Source organism: Lepidochelys kempii, chromosome 1, assembly GCF_965140265.1.
Source record: "Lepidochelys kempii isolate rLepKem1 chromosome 1, rLepKem1.hap2, whole genome shotgun sequence".
Lineage (NCBI taxonomy): Eukaryota > Metazoa > Chordata > Testudines > Cheloniidae > Lepidochelys > Lepidochelys kempii.
The window spans coordinates 302,399,679-302,421,559 of NC_133256.1; the positions used below are offsets into that span (position 1 = coordinate 302,399,679).

Consider the following 21,881-nt stretch of genomic DNA (forward strand, 5'->3'; position numbering starts at 1 on the left):
ATCATGCATTCTACTTAATTGAACTTGACCAGCATTAGTTATAGTGAAGATTAATTTACAAAGATGAATAGTCCATGTTACATATGCCTCATTTTATCCATAAAACTGCTAGTTAGGGCTTGGCTACACTTGTGAGTTCCAGGGCAATAAAGTAGCCCCAGGCGCACTAGCTCACTATCAGTCGACACTGGCAGGGCACGTAGAGCGCTCTGATTCAGCAGCTACAGCACTGCTGGTACTCCACCTTGGTGAGTAGAATAACGTTTGCTGTGCCCCCGCTGGAGTGCTGCGGTGCCAGTGTGAATGATGTGTTGCATTGTTGCCCTCTGATCAACCTCCAGAAACGTCCCATAATCCCCTTAAGTCAAGTGGCCACTCTTGTCATTGCTTGGAATCGGCTGTAGGAATGCAGAAATGCCTGTTGAAAGCTCCGTTTGTGACAGCCAGCTGCTTATCTCCTCTGAGACAAAGCAACCATTACTGTGGAATGCTGTGTGTGTGAGAGAGAGGCGGGACAGGGAAGGGGGTCTGCTGCTGTCTGAACTTACAGGACAGCACGCTGACATGCTCTTAGCCCCCCAGAAACCCACTCTCTCCCCCCACATATACACAACACACTCCCTGTCACACTCCATCCCACCCCCCCATTTGAAAAGCACCTTGCATGCTGGGATAGCTGCCCATAATGCATTGCTCCCAATGCCGCTGAAAGTTCCGCAGATGTGGCCATGCCAGTGTGCTTGAAGTTGTCAGTGTGGACAGACTGCATCGCTTTCCCTATTGTGCTCTGCGAAGGCTGGTTTAACTAGAAACGCTCTACATCTGCAAGTGTAGCCATGCCCTTGGTTTAAGTAGATGGAAATGTTGGTTTTTTTTCATGTACATTTGTATTTATGAATTCTAAGGTATTCTAAGTTATCATGTCCTTGGTTCTGAGTGTACATAGTGCTGTGAACTACATTATAAATCTGTCCGGCTCCTTTATAGTAGTTTTAGTTGCAGGTTCAAGATAGTTACAATCTGCGATCTTCGCCTTCCTTTCAGAACAGCTCTTTTGCCTTGACAATGTATGCAAACTCTGCTTCTCTTATTACTCACAATCTTTAAGCTATTTATCGTCTATTTACTAATAAGCATAACAGTCACATTTGTGTGTTTCTCAGCACCACGCGCACTACTTTAATAATAATCCTGTCTTTTGGGAGTTCATAACATAAGGGCAATTTGTGGCTACTCCAGTGTGTGTACTCTAGAGGGTGGGGAGGAGAAAGCACAGGGAGCAGAGACAAGTCAAGGCTGCTAGATAGGAGTGGTGTTAGCTTGCCAAACCAGCATTCACAGGATGCCTCAGGAGTACGGCTGTCCGAATCTATCCAGTTCAGGTGCACATCTGAAAAACTCTGGGAGGAGGGGTGGGGGATCCATTCTGGGTTAACTCAAAATGAAAATGTTTAGAAATCTGACAAATGGAAATTGTGATAACATTTAATTTCAGGTAGATGGAAATGTTTCAATCCACCTAAAACAAAACATTTCATTTCCATATTGAGATTTTAAAAACAGTTTTAAATGGTTTGGAATGAAATTTGAGGGAAATAAAATGTCTTTAAGGAATGAAAAGTTGAAATAACTCATTTTGACATTTCAGGTTTTTTCCTAATGAAACAATTTTGTTGGGTGGAGGTGGTAGCAGAAACAATTCGCTGCAATCAACCCAAATTTGCAAGTTGTTTAGGTCAACCTGCAACTGCATTTTTCAGTGAAAAAAGATTTTGCATGAAAAGTTTTTCCCAGCTGTATTCAGGAGGAAAAGAGGCCTCAAATTGCTGCAGAATTATATTGATAGGTTTTGAACAATTCGCTTCACTGGCCAATAGGCACTGCTGTGGTAATCACTGCAAAGTGGCTTCCCTGCCTTTCTGGTATCCTATAGTCCCGCTTCTGGCTCTTCTGTATGCCTGTACTAAAGGGCAGAGTGTCAAGACATTGCAAGGAGGTGGAGAGAAGACTGTGTGACTCAGATAAGGCAGAAAGGTTCTATTACTTGTATGGGGAAGAGAATACAGAGACCCCTTCCCTCAATGGCTCCAGTCCCTCCAATACCTCTCAGTTAAGGTGGAGGAATAGCACGATGATAAGGGAAGCAAGTCTAAGGATAAAATTGAAAATAAAATATATCGAAACGGATTTATCTATATCTCTTTAACAACACTTGGACAATAAGTTTTCCTGTTTATAAGTTAGGAATGAAAAACACTATTTAAGCTCTTCAGGAACCTGCCTTCTATGTTCCTGTGATACAAATTGAAATTGCTTTATTTTGCAATGTTATATTTTACCTAGTACAGTATTACATTTTGTTTTAGAAGACTTACCAACGGTCTAATAATATAATGTTACTTTATATAAACCAGGAAATTAAAGACTAAAGCTAAGACTCCTTTTTAATTTTGTGTGTTTCTTTTTTCAATACAGCCAATCTCATCTTTCACTGTAGAGTTCTGGAAACTTCTTTATGCTACTAAGAAAGATCTTACTAGCAACCCAGGAGCTTATACTTTGGCTTTCAGAATTTGTTAAATTATTAACAACAGCTGAATTCTGTGAGCCTTTCCATTTATTTTAGTTTTATTTGGAATAATCTTGTTTTACCATGTTTCAAAGCAAAAATATAAGTGTATTTTGGATTTTAAAAGACAAGTGTAAAAAAGGTAAGTTAATAGCTCCATTTATTGCTTAAAATTATGTTAGATATCTTTTTTAAAAAAATAGAAAAACAAGCGGCCAAAATTTTCATGTTTCTTAAAACCAGCACAATAACCTTCGGCTATATGTTTTGTCCCTTTGTAGAAGAAGGGCCTCAAATTGCCTTAGAAAGTTCCAAGAATTACGGGGTTGGTCAAATCAAAGAATCTGTGCTATCCATCAGTGCAACCTGCAATTGTAAAGTAACACCAGAAATAACACAAAATCAGGTCTACTATAATGAATTATTCATGTGGTCTAATTTAGCTATATCTTTTTTACTACAGTAGAAGCAAGAGACTATTATCCTTAACTAGCACTATTTTCTAACATAATAACATCAACAATAATGAGCTAGCATTATTCTTTAGTGAATTGGATGTAGTGTGATACTGTTAAGATTATGCTGTGCTGCAGCTTTAAATTTTGGAGGGAAAAAAAAGTGTCTGCTCAAAAGCCTGAATATCTTGTGTCTCTTTTTTCTTGTTAGAGGAGCTTGTGTAATTCTTTTTAGCCCTTCTTTTTTTAAAGAAGGAAAGCAAATTAAGTAATTTTTTGTATTTAAAATTTTAATTTTTTTGCCTTTAAAAACAGGACATTTTAAAAGATTTCATGTAAAGTATCTTTCTGTGTTTAGACCATAAATGCCAGGTAGGTTTGTGAATTTTAAAAACAAATAAAGACTACTTCATAAATAAAAATGTATGCTTAATGTGGGGAAAGGAGGGAGTGGAGGCTTAATTAAAAACACTTCACAAGCAATGATATTGAGATACATATGTTTTTGTCATTCATATATTCAGGCAGTATCTCAAAGTAATATGCTGAACTAGTACTATGAAACCACTAAACATATTCTCTATAATAGAGTCTTATATTGCTATTTGCCTACAGTTATTTCAGTAAACTTTTTTTTATGCAGTACCAAATAATCTTACAATAATCTAATTCAGATTTTGTAGATGTTGCCTTTATAAACATATTTTCCTGGGATTATGACTTGTTGACTTTATATTGATCTGGCTGGTACAGAAGTTATCCAGTTGTCTGTAACTTAAAAACATATATCCTGTATACCTTAGTATTGTAGTAATAGTGATACAGTTATGGCTTGGAAAAGAAAACTTCTGTCTTCAAGTGGTTAAACTTTCAGAAAACTTTGGATTTTAGAAATTTATCATGCTTGTTATCAGTCAGGAGGTGATTTCCAAATTTATTTATATGTACAATCTATGCAAACTCAATATATATGTAAAATTCATGCTGTTGAAGATTTTGAGCCTTTTTTAAACAAATTATTTTCCATCTTTAAAAGCTTATCAGACATTTTATCATCCTTGGATAATTCAAAATTAGCTTCATTTTAAACTTAGTGTTTGTATAGTCCTCAGTCTGTAAAGTTGCAAAAAAAAAAGCTTACATTTATCTTGTTGAGTAACACAAATAGATCAGCTTGGGATTGCCTATGATGTGGAGGCCTCAGGGATCATACTTTGTGTGGAGGGAGCGGCGTGGAACTGGACAGAATAGTGTTGTGCTGATTTTCAGAATATGACCATTTGTGTTCTGTTGGGCTCCTCAGGCTTAGCTTTCCCTTGTTTGGGCTTGGATGCTCTGCTGAGCTCTGTTAGCTTTCTTGGCCGTGGATCCTCCCTGATTTGGGGTAAAAATATGTGATGGCACTTTCTGAAGCACCATAAAGAGTGCAGTGGACTGCCAAGATCTTTGTAATGATTCCCCTGCTCCTTTCTTACATGATTTGATCATCAGTAAAATAGTTAATTTAATTGAATGTTAACATTGTTAATTTTAAATGGTCATTATTGGGCATCTGAGTCTTCACCTGTTGAGATTAACTGTGCAATTCAGTACATCTCTGAGCTATTGTTTTGGTCTCTGCAAATTCAGATAGATTTCACTGCATCAGATGAACGCTCTTAATATTTAGAAAATCATCTTCATAACCATATCAGATAGAGACTTACTTTTTAAAATGAAAGCCCAGATTTTGGGGCACAATATAGCAACTCAGAAAAGGTAAGGGATACACTATATACCAGCACACTTTGCGCTCTGCGTTGTCCTTTGATAGTTGTGAGTACTGGTGCTTCCAGTAGAGAAGAGTTCTGCATGTCAGCGCCAGCAGCACAGCGAAGGAGAGGAGTAAGAAAAGATAAAGGAGCCACTGCTGAATACAGCTCTCTCTGGAAACAGGAAGGCAGCAATAAAGGGGGTTGTTGATAGAATCCTGCTTTCTTAATAGATTGTGGTGCATTTAAAGGAAGCCAGGAAGGAAATCACTTCTATTCTACTCTTTGGAAATTAAATGTAAAATAATACATAACACCAACTAAAAATAGCATCCACACTAATACAGCCAATTAATAAAACATACAAATGGATGTGGCTAAGATGGAGGGAGAAAGCAGACCACCTGAACCCCCTGAAAGATGAAAGAATTATTCTGTCTGTTAGTGGTTATTATCTCTGAACCTGGATGGCTTTCTGAATACCTGACTATTTCTTGTTCTCAAAGCAGTTTGTCCTCCTCTTGAGGATGTCCTCAAGAAATAGCCTCCTTGGTTTTGTTTAGATGTTTTCTGTTCCTCCTGTAGGCTTGGCCCACGGGTAGCTACATATGACCTGATGGTGTGGTTGCGACCTTGGTGAGCTGCCAACTACATTCTTTTTGGAATCTGACATTCTTTTCTACTTAGCTATTCATTGCTTTTTGTTTTTTATTTAAACATATATATATATATATATATATATAATTGCATACACATTAGATATGAGACATTTAATTAAATGGATATATTTAAAGCTGTGCACACTGGATTTTGCACATTGTGAAATAAATGTACTTAATTTATTTCAGTGTGATTATTTGTTTTTTCCACCTTAATTTAAAAAAACAAGGACATTAAATGCAAAAAATAAATTAATGAAATGCTGTGTTTGAGAGCTTAAATAGAAGAGCTTGAAGTGATGGTTCCTATTTGGTAACTTGATCACATTGCCATATTGCTGCCAGAGTAAAAAAATAATGCAGGCAGAAGTCCAGCAGCAGAGAGGGGGCTGTGCAGTTTATTGTACCGAATATAGCATATATGAGTACCTGCCTTGTGATCAGGTGGCATAGGTGCACATTCAGTGTAAGCAGTTCATGAGACAGAGAGCGAGCTTTGGAGACCAGAGTGGCTAAACTCTAGGAGCTAAGGGAGAAAGATAGGTACATGGATATGTCTTTCCGGGACACATTAGAGAAGTCCCACCCCTAGTCTGACAGCCTCTGTGCTCTTTTAAGGAGAATGAAAGGTTCAGGGAAGGAGAACATAAAGTGGGTGCAGACGGTAATGATCCCATAGGTGGGACCCTCCTTCCAGATGACGTCATGGTATTCTCTCAGCTGAGGATATCTCTCAAGGGGATGGGACCCTGTTACTAAGAAAAGACAGGTAATAGTAACGGGGGATTCAGTTATTAGAAATATAGATACACATTTGTGAGGAACAGGAGAACTGCATGGTAAATTGTGTCCTGGGTTTGAAGGTGGCAAACTTTTTGAGACATCTAGATAAAATGGTGTGCAGTGTTGGGGAAGAGCCAGTGGTCGTGGTACATGTAATGATGTAGGGAAAGGTAGGAGAGAAGTCCTGGAGGCCAAATTTAGGCTGCTAGGAAAGAAATTAAAGTTCAGGACTTCCATGGTAGCATTCTCTGAAATGCTTCCCTTTGCAGGACCAGTTAGACATGCAGAACTGCAGAGTCTCCATGCATGGATGAGGCAATGGTGTTTGGAGGAATTGGGGAACCTTCTGGGAAAGGAGGAACGGATACAGAAATATGGGCTCCAATTAAACCAAAACAGAACTAGATTGCTGGCATATAAAATTAAAACATTGATAGAGGAGTTTTTAAACTAAGAGCTGGGGGAAGGCACATGGATGAGTACATGGTTCAGAATGACACATCCTTTAAGGGAGTATTTATTTAAGGGAATATTCTGTATCCTAGTAAAGAGGAGAAGATAGAAGTTGATAAAGTACAGGTAGGAACTGAAGAGAAACAGTCAAAAGAAAAAGATTCCCATTCAGTTACATCATATGACAGATAAAAACTTAAGATGGGTGAACTTGAGTTCCTGGTATTAAATGAGGATATTGGTATAATAGACATCACAGAAACTTGGTGGAATGATGATAATCACTGGCACATGGTAATACTAGAGTACAAAATATATAGAAATGACAGAGTAGGTTGTGCTGGTGGGGGAGTGGCACTGTATGTGAAAGAGAGCATGAAGCCAAATATAGTAAAAATCGAAAATGAATCAAACAATACCATAGAATCTCTGGATAGAAATTCCATGCTTGAATAATAAGAGGATAGCCATAGGAATATGTTACTGGCCACCTCACCAGGATGGTGACAATGACTGTAAATTGCTCAGGGAGATTAGAGAAGCTACAAAACCAAAAACCCAATAATAAGGGGGTAGTTTGACTATCCCCATATTGATTGGGTACATGTCACCTCAGGATGGGATGCAGACATACTTCTAGACACCATCAGTGATTGCTTCTTGGAGCAGCGAGTCCTGGAACCCACAAGAGGAGAGCCAATTCTTGATTTAATTGTAAGTGGTGCACAAGATGTGGTCCTAGAGGTGAGTATAGCTGAACCGCTTGGTAATAGCAACCATGATGTAATTAAATTTAACATCCTTGTAGGGGAGCAAATACCAAAGTAACCTACCACAGCAACATTTAACTTCAAAAAAGGGAACTTCACAAAAATGAGGAGGCTAGTTCAAGGGAAATTAAAAGGAACAGTAACACGAGTGAAATGCCAGCAAGCTGCATGGAAATTTTCCAAAAACACCATAATAGAGGGTCAAATTAAATGTACCCCTAAATAAAAAGAGGACCAAAAATGCCACTGTGGCTGAACAACAGAGTAAAAGGTAGTTTTACGAAACAAAACAAAAACACATCCTTTAAAAACTGGAAGTCAAATCCTATAGAGGAAAATAGAAAGGAATATAAACCCTGGCAAGTGAATTGTAAAAGTATAGGAAGGCCAAAAAAGAATTTGAAGAGCAACTAGAGAAAACACAAAATCTTTAAAGCAATTTTGTTTTGAGTACATCAGAAGCAGGAAGCCTGCCAAACTATCTGTAGAGCCACTGGATGGAGGGTGCTAAAGGACCACTCGAGGAAGACCAACCCGTTGCAGCGAAGTAAAATTAATTCTTTTCATTGATCTTCACTGCAGGGAATATGAGGGAGTTTCCCACACCTGAGCCATTCTTTTTAGGTGACAAATCTGAGGAACTGTCCCAAATTGAGGTGTCAGTAGAGGAGATGTTGGAACAAATGGATAAATTAAAGAGTAATAAGTCACGAGGACCAGATTGAATTTACCCAAGAGTTTTGAAGGAACTCAGTTATGAAATTGCAGAATTGCAAACAGTGGTATGTAATCTATCACTTAAATGAACCTCTGTACCAGACTCCGACTGGCAGATAATTTAATGTAACTTATTTTAAAAATGGCTTCAGCAGCAATCCTGGCAGTTACAGGCTGGTCAGCCTAACTTCACTACCAGGCAAATTGTTTGAAACTGAAGTAAAGAACAGAATTATCAGACATAGATGAACGTGATATGTTGGGGAAGAGTCAACATGGGTTTTGTAAAGGGAAATCATGCCTCACCAATCAATTAGAATTTTGAGGGCATCAACAAATGTGGACAAGAGTGATTGAGTGGACATGGTGTACTTGGACTTTCAGAAAGCCTATGACAGGTCCTTCACCCAAGGCTCTAAAACAAAGTAAGCAATCATGGGATAAGAGGGATGGTCCTCTCATGGATCAGTAGTTGATTAAAAGATAGGAAACAAAGGGGATGAATAAATGCTCTATTTTCACAAAGGAGACAGGTAAATAGTGGGATCTGTACTGGGACTAATGCTGTTCAACATCTTCATAAATGATCTAGAAAAAGGAATAAAGAATGAGGTGGCAATATTTGCAGATGATACAAAATTACTCAAGATAGTTAAGTCCAAAGTTGACAGCGAAGAGTTACAAAGGGATCTAACTAAACTGGGTGGCTGGGCAACAGAATGGTGGATGAATGCAAAGTGATGCACATTGAAAAATATAATCCCAACTGTACCTACAAAATAATGGGGTCTAAATTAGTTGTTACCACTGAAGGAAGAGGTCTTGGAGTCATTGTGGATTGGAGTCATTGAAAACATCTGCTCAATGTGCAGTGGTAGTCTAATAGCTAACAATGTTAGGAATCATTAGGAAACGGATAGATAATTGGACAGAAAATATCATAATCCACTCTATAAATCCATGGTATGCCAATACCTTGAATACTGAGTGCAGTTCTGGTCACATCATCTAAAAAAAGATGTCTTAAAATTGGAAAAAAGTACAGAGAAGGACCACAAAAATGATTAGAGGTCTGCAACAGCTTTCATATGAGGAGAGATTAAAAAGACTGGGATTGTTCATTTTAGAAAAAATACGACTGATGGGGGGAGGTATGTCAGAGGTCTATAAAATCATGAATGGTATGGGGAAAGTGAATAAAGAAGCGTTATTTCCCTCTTCACATAATACAAGAACCAGGAGTCACCCAACGAAAATAATAGGCAGCAGGTTTAAAACTAGTGTAAAGAAGAACATCTTCACCCAATGCACACTCAACCTATGAAACTCATTGTCAGGAGATGTTGTGAAGGCCAAAAATAAAAATGGTTTAAAAAAGGAATTACCAGGTAGATAAGTTCATGGCGGATAGGTCCATTAATGGCTATTTGCCAAGATGATCAGGGATGCAACCCATTATCTGGATGTCCCTAGCCCTCTGAATGTCAGAAGCTGGGATAGATGAGAAGGGATGGGTCATTTGATAAATTGCCCTGTTCTGTTCATTCCCTCTGAAACCTCTGACACCGACCACTGTTGGAAGACAAGGATACTGGGCTAGATGGACCATTAGTCTGACCTAATATAGACATTTTTATGTTCTTATATTTTAGCATATTTTATGCCTAGGTAGATTACGTTGCTGGGCAGGGATGGGGAACCTATCTCTATAGCTCCATACACTGTCATATGAAATACTGTAATTGTGGACTGGAATAACTAGTACATTTATTGTGGGAAACTTCTCTCTCAATTTCCAGACTCTTATGCATTTATGATTGTTTTACCATAATGCTAAGAATATATAGTGCTTGTATAGAGCTTTCCATCTTTAAGGCTCTGTATAAACAGTGGCTAATCTTTGTAACACAGCTGTGAGGAAGTTTATTCAGTTTTAGGAGTGTATTTTTATGTATCGGCTATCTGGTTTGCACTGACTTTGAATTTTTGAATGTCAAAAACATTTTTTTTGTTTTTCATTGCTCTTGTCACACTGAATAAAGCTTAAAATATAACATTATATTAAAAGCACTTTGCCCAATAACATTAAATATTTTAATTAAAAATAAACTTGGAAATTATCAAGAAGTCTGGGGCAGGGAGGCTAGAGTAACAATGTGTTAATATTAATCATCACTTTTTGTTAGGCATTTCATAATATCATGCTGCATAATATCAAAACCATGCCAGGTACCATGTGATAAACTGTTCTTGTCTCACTTTGGCATTATTTTGGGAGAGAGCAATTGCAACTCATTTTGTCCTTGACTTTGTATTCAAGATGTTTTCTGATTCTCACTTACCAGAGATCAGTTTCAGTTTTTCTGAGGGAAAACAGAACAATAAATATCCAGAGTAAGTTTTTAAAACTCATTGCTTCTAAGGCCAGAAGGGAACATTGTGATCATCTAATCTGACCTCCTGTATAACCATAGGACTTCCCTGAATTAATTCCTTTTTGAACTAAAGCATATCATTTAGAAAAACATCCAGTGTTGATTTTAAAATTGCCAGTGATGGAGAATCCAACACAACCTTTGGTAAGTTGTTCCAGTGATTGATTATGCTCACTATTAAAAATTTACACTTTATTTCCAGTCTGAATTTGTCTAGCTTCAATTTTCAGTAACTGGATTTTGTTTTACTTTGTCAGCTAGGCTGAAGAGCCCATTATCAAATATTTGTTTCCTGTGTAGGTACTTGTAGACTGTGATGAAGTCACCCCGTAACCCTCTCTTTGTTAAACTAAATAGATTGAGGACCTTGAGTCTCTCACTGTAAGGCATGCTTTCCAATCCTTTACTCATTCTTGTGTGTCTTCTCTGAATCCTTTCCAGTTTATCCACATCCTTCTTGAATTGTAGACATCAGAACTGGACACAATTTCAGTAGCAGTTGAATGCTCCCCAATTTATACATCTGTGATGGGATCTCCCCAGAGTGCCACCTCAGCTACCACTGAGCCCCCTTGACCCACCAGCCTGGGCTCCCTTTTACACTGTACTGCTGTGACAAGCTGCAAAGCCCTCTCCAGCCTGCACTTTCACCAGCATACATACAGGTAGGGACGCACCCAGCTGCAGTTACATGCAGGCTCTCTGACCAATCCCTGCATGGGAAGGCTACAGCTAGGGCAACTATCAACTCCTCAGGCACACACCCCCTCTGGAGTATATACCCAAAATTATACTGTCTTGCGCTGCACACAGAACTGTACAGAGTAAGCTCATAAAACTCGCCCCCTCCCTCAATGTGGAGAGGAGTGTGGAACAGCCTTTTGCTCCTGAGTTATGATTCCCCCCCACTAGTTTAGATAAAGCAAAAATAAGTTTATTAACTATAAAAGATAGATTTTAAGTGATAGCAAGCAGATTAGCTAGCAAATAAACCAGAAAACGCAAACTAAACTTAATATAGTAAATAGATTGGATATGAATAGCAGTTTCTCACCCTAACAGATGACACAAGCAGGCTGCAGATTCTTAAGGGGCAAGCTGCACTTGCTTACAGCTTGGAATCCCCAGGTGTTCCATTCACAGGCTAAAAATCAGGTGCTTCTAGGAGTCTTCTTGTGTGGGGAGCGAAGAACCCCAGGTGATGTCACTCCCTGCCTTATATAGCTTTTGCATATGGCATGAACCCTTTGTTTCAAAGCTTGGTTCCCAGACTGGTCTGTAGAAAAACACTTAATATCCCAAGATGGAGTCTAGAGCAGAGGTTCTCAAACTGTGGTTCGCGGACCACCAGTGGTCCGCAAGCTCCATTCAGGTGGTCTGCGGATAGTTCCCTCTAAGGTGTGCACTTGGGCAGCCGCACACAAGAGAATGAAGGGCCATCCACCTAATTAGTGGAGCTGCACTGTCGTGGCTCCATTGATTAGGTGCCTGGACCCTGGAGAAGATGCACATGTGAGGTGAGGAGGTGGCCTTGGGTGGAATAGGGAGTAGGTGGGAGGGGACGAGGGGGTGGGGGAATTTTGGGACGTGCAGGGCTGTGGCGGCTAGAGAAAGAGGCGACTTTCCCCAGCTCCAGGGCTTTGGCTGCCAGGGAGAGACAGGCCTCCTTCCCAGCCTCAGCTCTGTGGCTGCTGTGGCAGGGGAGAGACCCCCCTCCTTCCCAGCCCCAGTTCAGGGACTGCCATGGTGGGGGAGAGAAGGAGAAACCCCCCGCTCCTTCCCAGGCGCAGCTCAGAGGCTGCTGCGGCGGGGGAGAGAGGGCACATCCATCACATTAGAAAGGTAAGACTACTGATATTAAAATATGAGTTGCACACTTTTATTTGTAGAACAAAAAACGTTAATTATTATTTTTTCTTTATATAGCACTTTTATCCAAAGCGCTTTACAATAGTTAGCTAACAGTACAAATAAGGTTTGGAAAGATCATTAAGTGGTCCGCCAAGGCTCTCAACAATTTTTAAGTGGTTCACGGAAAAAAAAGTTTGAGAACCACTGATCTAGAGACATGTGGTCACATCATATGTTTTTATAGCGTCATAGCAGCCATCGCTCACAGCCTGTTTGGAGCGTTCACAGGAAGCTCCACAGGTGGGAGATAAGCTTCTTCTAAGGCCTATTTTTTCCTAATGGGCTATTGCACTGAATAGGCCCTTCCCCACCCATTGTCTAGACTGAAAAGATCTTGTCTACTGGGCGTTATCCAGGTCTAACTACATTTGAAGTACAGATACAGAGTCAATATAACTTCTAATGGAAAAATGATACATGGATACAACTAGGATAATCATATTCAGCAAACCATTACCTTTCTGATGACACCTCACATGACCCGTCTTTCATAAAATGCATTATAATGATGCCATAATCATATCATAACATCACTGTGAAGTGTATGAGGTGCAGTGTCACAACATCCCCAGGATTGCATTTAGTTCTTTTAGCCACAGTGGTGTGGCATTGGGAGTTCATGTTCTGCTGAATATTCACAATGACCCCCAAGTCTTTTTCAGAGTAATTTCTTAAAGCTCAACAGCTTTAAACAGGGGGTTGGACGAGATGACCTCCTGAGGTCCCTTCCAACCCTGATATTCTATGATTCTTCCCAGGATAGAGTCCCCCATCTTGTGAGTATGGCCTGCGTTCTTGATCTCAGATTTACATCCTTACATTTGGCCGTATTGACGTGTGTGTTGTTCGACTGTGTGCAGATTACAAAGCAATTCAGACTGCTCTGTATCACTGACCTGCTCTATATATTATTTACCATTCCCCAAGTCTTTTGACAGCTCTTCAAAAGAACCAATCCCTTCAGGACCTCAGTAGAAACATACCTGCTCAATGATGATTGCCTGTTTATAATTATATTTTGAGAGCAGTCAGCCTGTTTTTAATCCATTTAGTGTGTGCCATGTTAACTTTTATTGTTCTAATTTTTAATCAAATTGCCTTGTGGTACCAAATAAATTGTATTAAACTTTGGTAAAGTATATTATATTAAAATGATTACTTTTACCAACCACACATGTAGTCCTAGCAAAAAAGATACCAAGTTACACTGGATCTATTTTCCATAACCCTAAGTTTATTGGCACTAATTATTTTATACTCCTTTAAATAGCTATTAATCAAGTTCCTTATCAGCTGTTCCATCATTTTGCCACAGATCAATATCCGTCTGACAGGCCTATAATTACTTGGTCATTGTAGAAATATTGACACAATATTAACTTTCTTCCAATTTTCTGGAACTTTCCCAGTGTTCTGAGAATTTTTGTAAATTAATATATATGGTTAAGGGAACTCGTGTGCCAGCTGTTTTGAAATTCTTGGGTACAAGTGATCTGGACCGTTTTTCTTTTTTAAATGTCTAACTTTAGTAGCTGCTGTTTTAACATCCTCCTGAGTTACTAGTGGAATGGAAAGAGTGTCCTCATTCTCATCATATGATATGACTACTTCATATGTTATTTTCTCAAATATAGAACAGAAATAATTATTGAACTCTTCTGCCTTTTCTGCTTTGTTATTGGTTATTTTATCATATCTATCTAGCAATGGAGCAATACTATTGTTAGAATTCCTTTTGTTCCCAGTATACTTATAAAACCTCCTTATTACTGTTCTTAACTCTGCTGATCTTAGATTTCTCCTCGTGTTCCGTTACTTCGTTTATCAATTTTCTACAAGTCCAAGCTTCTGATTTATATTTATTACTATCAACTCCCTCTTTTTTTCATTTGTTATACATATATTTTATTTTTTATAATTACTTTCACTTCCCTTCTAAATTCAGGTCGTTTATTTAACCAGAGCACCTTCTTTCTCTGTTGTGGGATTGTGGCTTTTTGGGCATCTGGTAAAATGTTCTAAATAATTCCCAATTATCGTTCACATTTTTCTGATTAAATTCTTTCTACCAACTGATTTGCTCATGGTTGTTTACAGCTCTGTCAAGTTGGCCTTTTTAAAGCACCATTTACTGGTTTGGACTTTATTCTGTTTGCATGTAACAAGTGTGTTTAAGTCATGATCATCTATACCCAAGATACCCCTAATTTTTAGTTCTGTGATTAATTCCTCTTTATCTGTCAAAATGAGGTCCAATATCGAAATCCCCCATGTTGGATGCAACACTTTTTGAGTTAGGAAATTGTCATGTGTAACCTTTAGAAATGCTGATGACTGGCAGCATGAGACTCCAGCATATGTCACTCAGATTGAAGTCCCCCATGATAATGCAGTTTTTTTCTTACACATAATATATAGGTGCTTAAGGAGCTAGTCATCTGTTTCCCTAGTGTGATTTGATGCTCTGTAGCAGACACCAACCTGCCCCCCAACTTGTGCTTTATCTGTTAGGACATTGATCCATAAGCATTCAAGATCATTTGCTTCTAAGTTGTCAGTGACTCAGTAACAGGTAATGCCATTTTTGACATAGAATGGCCCTCCCCCTCCCCTTTTGCTCACTCGAGCCTTCCTGAATGGGTTATGTCCATTAATTTTTTTTTAACACTCCAATTATGTGAATCATCCCACTAGATTTCAGTAATACCAATTAGGCTGAACTTGTGCTCATAAATAAGAAATTCTAATTCCTCCGTTTGTTATCCATGTCAAGTTGTCTTAATTTTATTGGCAAATTATGGAAACAGAAATATTACAAAATAGAAATAAAGCAGAAATGATACTGTGCTGAGATCTGGTATTGTGATATCAGTTGTATCTCTAATAGTTCCTTCTAGCTTCAGGACTTCAGAAACCTAACCAGACAAGATTCTGTCATCATGGGAAAGGAACTGTAGGGTGATGGCTGGATAGAAGGTGAAACTTGGAGTGTTTCCCCTGCAGGATCTGGACAGAAGATGCCTAACCTCAGAATTTAGTGTCAGGCTGTGGAGCCTGAGTGAGCGAGTGATGTCACCATGTAGGAGTCTTAATTTCTCACAAAACTGCATGCAAATGTGCTTGAGCTCAGCGCAGTCCAACTGGCCTTTCCCAAATGTCTTTCCCCCCTTTTACAGAATCAACCCATACTGGGCATAGTGGATAATGTTTTTGGTAGTGGCCTAACTCATTTTCCAAGGGGATAACAGAAATCCCTCCCTTAAGAAATTTGGACTCCTTTTTCCTCTGGACAGAAAGAAACCTGTGCTGTGTTCCCAGAGTAAAGTATCAGGAGATGGACTGAGTGTGTAGTCAAGCTGGGAGATGGTGGCAGCATGTGAGATCAGCGTGACATAATGTAAGTGTCCTGAAAAGAGGCTTTTGCAAGGATCTAGAACTTTTTACACTTAAACTGAAAGCTGAGAGCAGATTTTTTAATCTAAGCTTTACCTAAAACAAGCTTAAAGACTCACTAGAGAGCTTCCAGCAGGTGGCAGCTTCCCTTTGGCTAAGCGTTTCTTGGGCAAAAACAAAAATCCAGAGTGTCTGCATAAAAGTTATTATACAAGACAACTGCGCTGCTAGTCAAACTGCGGAAGTAGTGGATTTTTTTCATCTATCTAGGCAGTAAATTGTCATCAAATGGGCGCAGCCAGAGAGACATCCTGAGGAGAACTGGTTTAGCAGTATAGCCATGAAGGGCCTGCATAGGGTCTGGTGCCAAAAGAAGATGAAATTATATGCAAAAGTACGGATTTATCAAACCTGCTTATTTCCAATCCTTTTATACAGATCTGAAACATGGACATTGCTTCAATGAGATATCAGGAGGCTGGAGGTATTTTCTATGAGTTGCCTGTGGCAACTATTGGGCAGAAGATGGTTTGATTTTTATCTGTAATAGGGATGTATTATAGAGAACTGGTCTCAAGAGGAATGAAGTCATCAGTCACGGCAGCCCACCTCCAGAGAGGTTCCTGCACATGGCACACTGAAGATTTGGACTTGCAGTCTGGAGGATACACTGCTTGACTGTGGACTGGCACTGGCCACGATTAACCTGGTTGTACCAGATCAGTAATAACCCAGTGGAGCTTTTAGAAGCCTGGAATAAAGCCATACAGTGTGGTCATGAACATTTTGTGCTGTCCCTCGCTGTCTTTGTGGTAGTGGTGGTGTTGAGGCTGTGGGAGGGGGAATAGAGTCCTGGCCTGGGGGATGGGAGGCCCTGTTGAGGGGTTGGAAAGCGAGCTCACCTTGCAGCGGTGGCTGCCGTCCCACAGAGCTTTGCAGTGCTCCCCACTCTGAGCGTGCAGGGCTGCAGTGCCACTCAGCTTTGGCCTGGTCACCCCTGTGTTATGACGTGGGGGAAAGCCAGGCAAAATTTGAGAGAGTGGTGCTTTGATCCCATGAGCCAGAGCGGGAAGCGGCCTGACCCTGCAGGACAGGAGCTGCTGCTGCAGGTTGAGTGCAGGGTGCTTCTCTCTCCAGCCCTGCCTTCCAATCACACTGGACCAGGATGAAGGTGCTGTGGGTGGGTGGTGCCCCCTCAGTGGAGCGAGGAAGTACAGATGTTTGAGGAGGAGAAGGGAGTTGTCCTAGGATTATTTTTCTTCCCCCTCTACCGCCTACTCACAAATTTAGACCCTGGATAGGTTGCAGAAAAAAAGACAAAGGGCCGTTGAAGGCTTGCATTAATAAAAAAGTTTGGGAATCACTGCTCTAGGTAGCATTTACCTTCATTCCTTGTTCTCAATTTTCCAACAGGCCCAAGTGGTGCTTCTGATAACCAGTACTACTCTATCTCCAAACTGATGTACAGATAGACACTTGGCAAAGTGTCTAATGACATTCTAGCTCTTTGACTTCCATAAAGCTCCTGGTTCCTCACTTCTGATGAACAAGTACAGACTTCTTGCGCCTTGAGTGCTCTAAAGGAGACATAAGGGTTGTCAGTGCAGAGCTGGTATTCTGGGTATTTGCATGCTTTGTACATATTCAGAGCAAAATAGTACAATTGGTTCCCTCTTTCAGACATTACAGACTGCAGGTTGAAATTGAGCATATAACTAGATTTAGTCTAGCAGATTGCATAAGCCTTCTAGCTAAATTGAATAGCAATTATTATAATTGAACTCATGATAGTTGGGTGCTTACTCTTTTCTCCCTTTTACTCTCTCCACAATTTTGCAATCAATCAGTCAATAACCATTATAAATCTACCCCTCATCTCCAGTCTGTAAACTGGAAAGAAGTGGTCATAGGTTGAAATATCAGCAGTTCCTGTGGGACAAGCCAAGTGGCATTTATTTAATTATTATTTTTATTATTTATTATGTATTTTATTTTTTATGGATGGTGTCAAGGCTGATTCCCCACTCTGGCACTTTGAGTGCAGTAGGTGGGGGCCCTCAAGGATTCTAAAAATGAATACTGGCCACTCCAGGCTGGTATTACACTCCCAAGGTTACAGCTTATTTCTGATCATGGACGGGTAGATGCTGCCACCACCCAAGTACAAATAAAACCCCTTTGAATCCGGGAAGACGCACTTAGGAATTCCTCCCTGTGGGGTACCCTCAGGCCTTTCACCCCACCTCCAGGGAAGAGTTGAGAAAGAAAACAAAGAAAATCAGCTGTTGCCACCAGGTAATTAAACAACATATGCACAAACGTCTTAGGACACAAAAACCCAAGCCTGTTCTTAAAAAAGGTAAATTTTATTAAAACAAAAAGAAAGAAAATATATCTGGAACTTAGGCTATTGCTAGATTTAAAAAGAGCAAATATAATAATTAAGCATCAAGAATAGCTTTGTTGAGGTCAAGCTTAAAGGTTACAGGCAAAACAAAAGCACCTGGGGTTAACACAGAGGAGTCCACAAGCCATAAAGAAATAAAAGAGAGAAACCTAATCACATTTTCCTAAACATTTTCTAATCTACTTACATAACTGGGGTTTCAGATGAGTAGTTTCTAGGTGTGATTTGATGATTTTCCATACCTGGCGCAAGCTCTTACAGCATAGTTCAAACCCTGTCTCTCATCTCCGGGAGAACAGCCACAGACAGGCAAAAGGGGAGTCTTGTTTCAATTTTAAAAAGTTCTAGCCTTCCCAATGGCTCATTTGGCCAGGTGCCCACTCAATTCCTTTGACCTATGCATACAGTTTGACTTTTTAACTCTTTACAAGTAAAGCAAGTAGAGAACAGCTACCAAGAGGGATTTTATAGCTAACTGGCTGACTGGGTCCATAAAAGGGAGCTACCCACCCCCTTCACTTATCACAGATGGTAATTATCAAATTGTCCCCTGATCTGCATAAAGCCAACATGACACTAAAAGTCCTCAACCACAGAAGCAGGCTGGAAATCATCTTGTAGGAAGTTGTGAGCTCCTAAAATAAACACTACCAAAACAACCCTGACACTCCCCCGCAAAAAAAACAGAAAAAAAATTCAGATATCCAAATAGAATCTGCCATAATTCTTCATGTTTTAAATAATTGATTTGTGTGATTTTTTTTTCAGTCCGGGCCAACAACATTATTAATTCCATGATGTCATAACTGTATTTTTGATGGCATACAGGTTTATGGAATCAACATATTTGGGAGCCCACCTCTCCTCCAGATTATTATTGACCCCTTTAGTTGCTGTATCAGTGAAGGTATTGTTACACCAATCTCAACTACATTCAGTATGATTGTACTCTATCCTTTCCCACCCCCCTACATTAAAAATTAAATGCTGTTGTTTCAAAGTTGATGCTTATGCAAAGTTCTAGGTATTTATACCACACTCATTGTCAATGGTGTGTGAGCTATCTGAACTGTCAAAAGATGGTCTGAGTATTTATATGCATTTCCTTAACTGTTTCCTAATATGAACTTCCAAAGGAAGGCTCTCTAATTTGTAGTTTTTAACAGCAGTGTAGCATACATCTGATGTAAACAGGTCGGTGTCTCTCTCACACACGCGCGCACACACACACTTGTATTTAAATTTCAGTGTTTTTCTAAAAAGGAACAGCAGAAGTTTTGAGGGTTTCTTTTTATAGACAGCAAATTAGCAGAGTTGATCAAAATGTTTACTTCTAGCACTGCCCTTTTTGTAGTCTTTCTTATTTTTGTGCAAAATAACAGATTAAGTTGGTTTGCTTCTGAAATCAGTAAGTCATCAAGATTTTGCTATGAAGAGCTCAAACTGTTTCAAAGCTCCTCATTTATTTTTTTTATGCCAATGATAGTATTTGTGTTACATTGCTGTTTAAAAAATAGATATTCAATTTAATAATGTTGTGTTATGAAAAACAGTAAAATAAAAAAGAATACAAGCTCAGTAATTACTACATTATTTGAGAACTTTTAGGTTTTAAATTGATTTGTTCTTTCCAATATCAGATCTGTAAAGGTGAAGATCCTTCTGAAATGGTCCATGGCTTGTGAATTCTTTAATAAGCCGTTTTTAGCAAAATGGCCAAAATGTTTTAAATATAAGATGCATCAATTTATTTTAGATGCTTAATAACAGTAGTAGCAGAATAGTACTTTACTATTATAGTAACATAGGGCCTGACTGTTCCTATATCATCACGTCATAGAGTTTAAGGCCAGAAGGAACTGACAGATCATCTAGTCTGACCTTTTGAATATCACAGGCCAACACCAGCAACTTCAGCAACTGCAAACTAAACCCAATAACCAAAACGAGACTAAAATATTACAGCCCACAGGAGACTAGACGATTATGTGCCACAGGCAGCGAACAGGAGGGACCAAGGTGCATCATTGCTGAAAGACCTCAGAGTGGCAGGGAAATGATTAAGTGAGCTATACTCAGATAATCCTAACAGGTAACCTACACCCACATGCTGTAAAGGAAGGCGAAATCCTCCAAGTCACTGCCAGTCTGACATGAGGGAAAATTCCTTCCTGATCTTACATATGGCGATCAGTTACACCTTGAGCATGTGAGTAAGAGCCAGCCAGTCAAGCATCTGAGAAAGAGAATGCTTGGTGCTATGTCAGAGCCTCCATCTCCAGCTGTGGCCATCCCTGGTGCTTTAGAGGAAGAAGATTTAAAACAAAAAGCACAATACTCTGGGGGAGGAGGAAAATCCCTTTCTGACCCCTTCTGGTGGCCAGCTGAAACACTGAAGCATTAGCTTTAGGAACATAGAACTGTGACCCCCAGAGCATTCCCGTGCCAGAGGGCAAGAGGTTCCCAGGTATCTAGCAGTGAGCCTTATCTGGCCTGACCAACTCAGTGTACCCCAGCTCACTGTTGTTATAATCTATATGTAAATAGTGTCATGTAATGTGTCATATGAACTGGTAACATGCTGGTCATTAATATTATTGTGTGTTGTATGTACAGTTGATACATTATTTAATTATGTAAATTATAAATATGTGCTGGAAATATATTTTTAAAATGTAAGGGCTCTATGTAGGCCTTCAGGCGTCCTGCCCCTAGACAAAGGAATGTCATTCCACCTGCTTGAATTTGTCTCCAATGTAAATTGAGCAAGGAGAGACAATGGAAGTATATTTACACGAAAGGTAAATAAAGCCATTAAACTTGTGAGTGGGGGAGACAGTTAAGGGACTGTCACAATGGAAGGAAGAGACTTCAAAAATTAACATGGCATCAGCTCCCTGATACACACAGTAATTTGAGCCCTCATGAGGGTTTCTGGACTTTGAAAAAAAAACAAAAATTGAGGCTATAAGGAAAGAGAGCGAGCGAGCTATTTTGGCATTCTTCACCTGAGGAGACAAAAAACCCAAGCGCTTTGGGCTCTGGGTTGGATCCTAGTTAAGGATTGTCCAGCCATGCTGGAAGTGTAACTGTGGTGAAAAAACTTTGTGGGAAAAAAAAAGACTATAGTTTGTTAGGTCAGGTCATCCCTTAGTCTTAGAAGCATACTTTTACTTTTGTTTGTAGCATTTCTGTCCCAGTTCCTTCTGTGTTGGATCATCTAAATGCCTGTTCTTTGTTAATAAACTTAGTCTTGTTTTAGTACACAACCATCTCAGGGCAGTGTTTCAAACTGAAGAGTAAAATCCTCATCTGTGTACTGTCTCTTTAAGGAGCAGCAAACTTGTTAAGGTTTTGTGAGTGCTATAGTCAAAGGGGCTGAGGAGTGCAGAGGAGACAGTTTTGGGGAAACTCAGGACTGGACGGGCTGTTGGTGTCACCATTCAAAGAGTAACAAGACTAGTAGAAGCCAGGATGAGATCCTTGTGCTGTAAGTAGGCTGCTGGTGTCAGCAGTCTGAGCCAAAGCTGCATGGCACAGAAGTACCCAGGGTTACAGGGCAGGCGGTGACATAACCC

General features: G+C 39.6%; 1 protein-coding gene across 5 annotated transcripts in view; it reads left to right on the forward strand.

Moving 5' to 3' along the window:
• FOXP2 (forkhead box P2) overlaps positions 1-21,881 on the forward strand; it is a 555,287-nt gene that overhangs the window by 34,267 nt on the left and 499,139 nt on the right. The gene's annotated exons all lie outside the window — the stretch shown is intronic.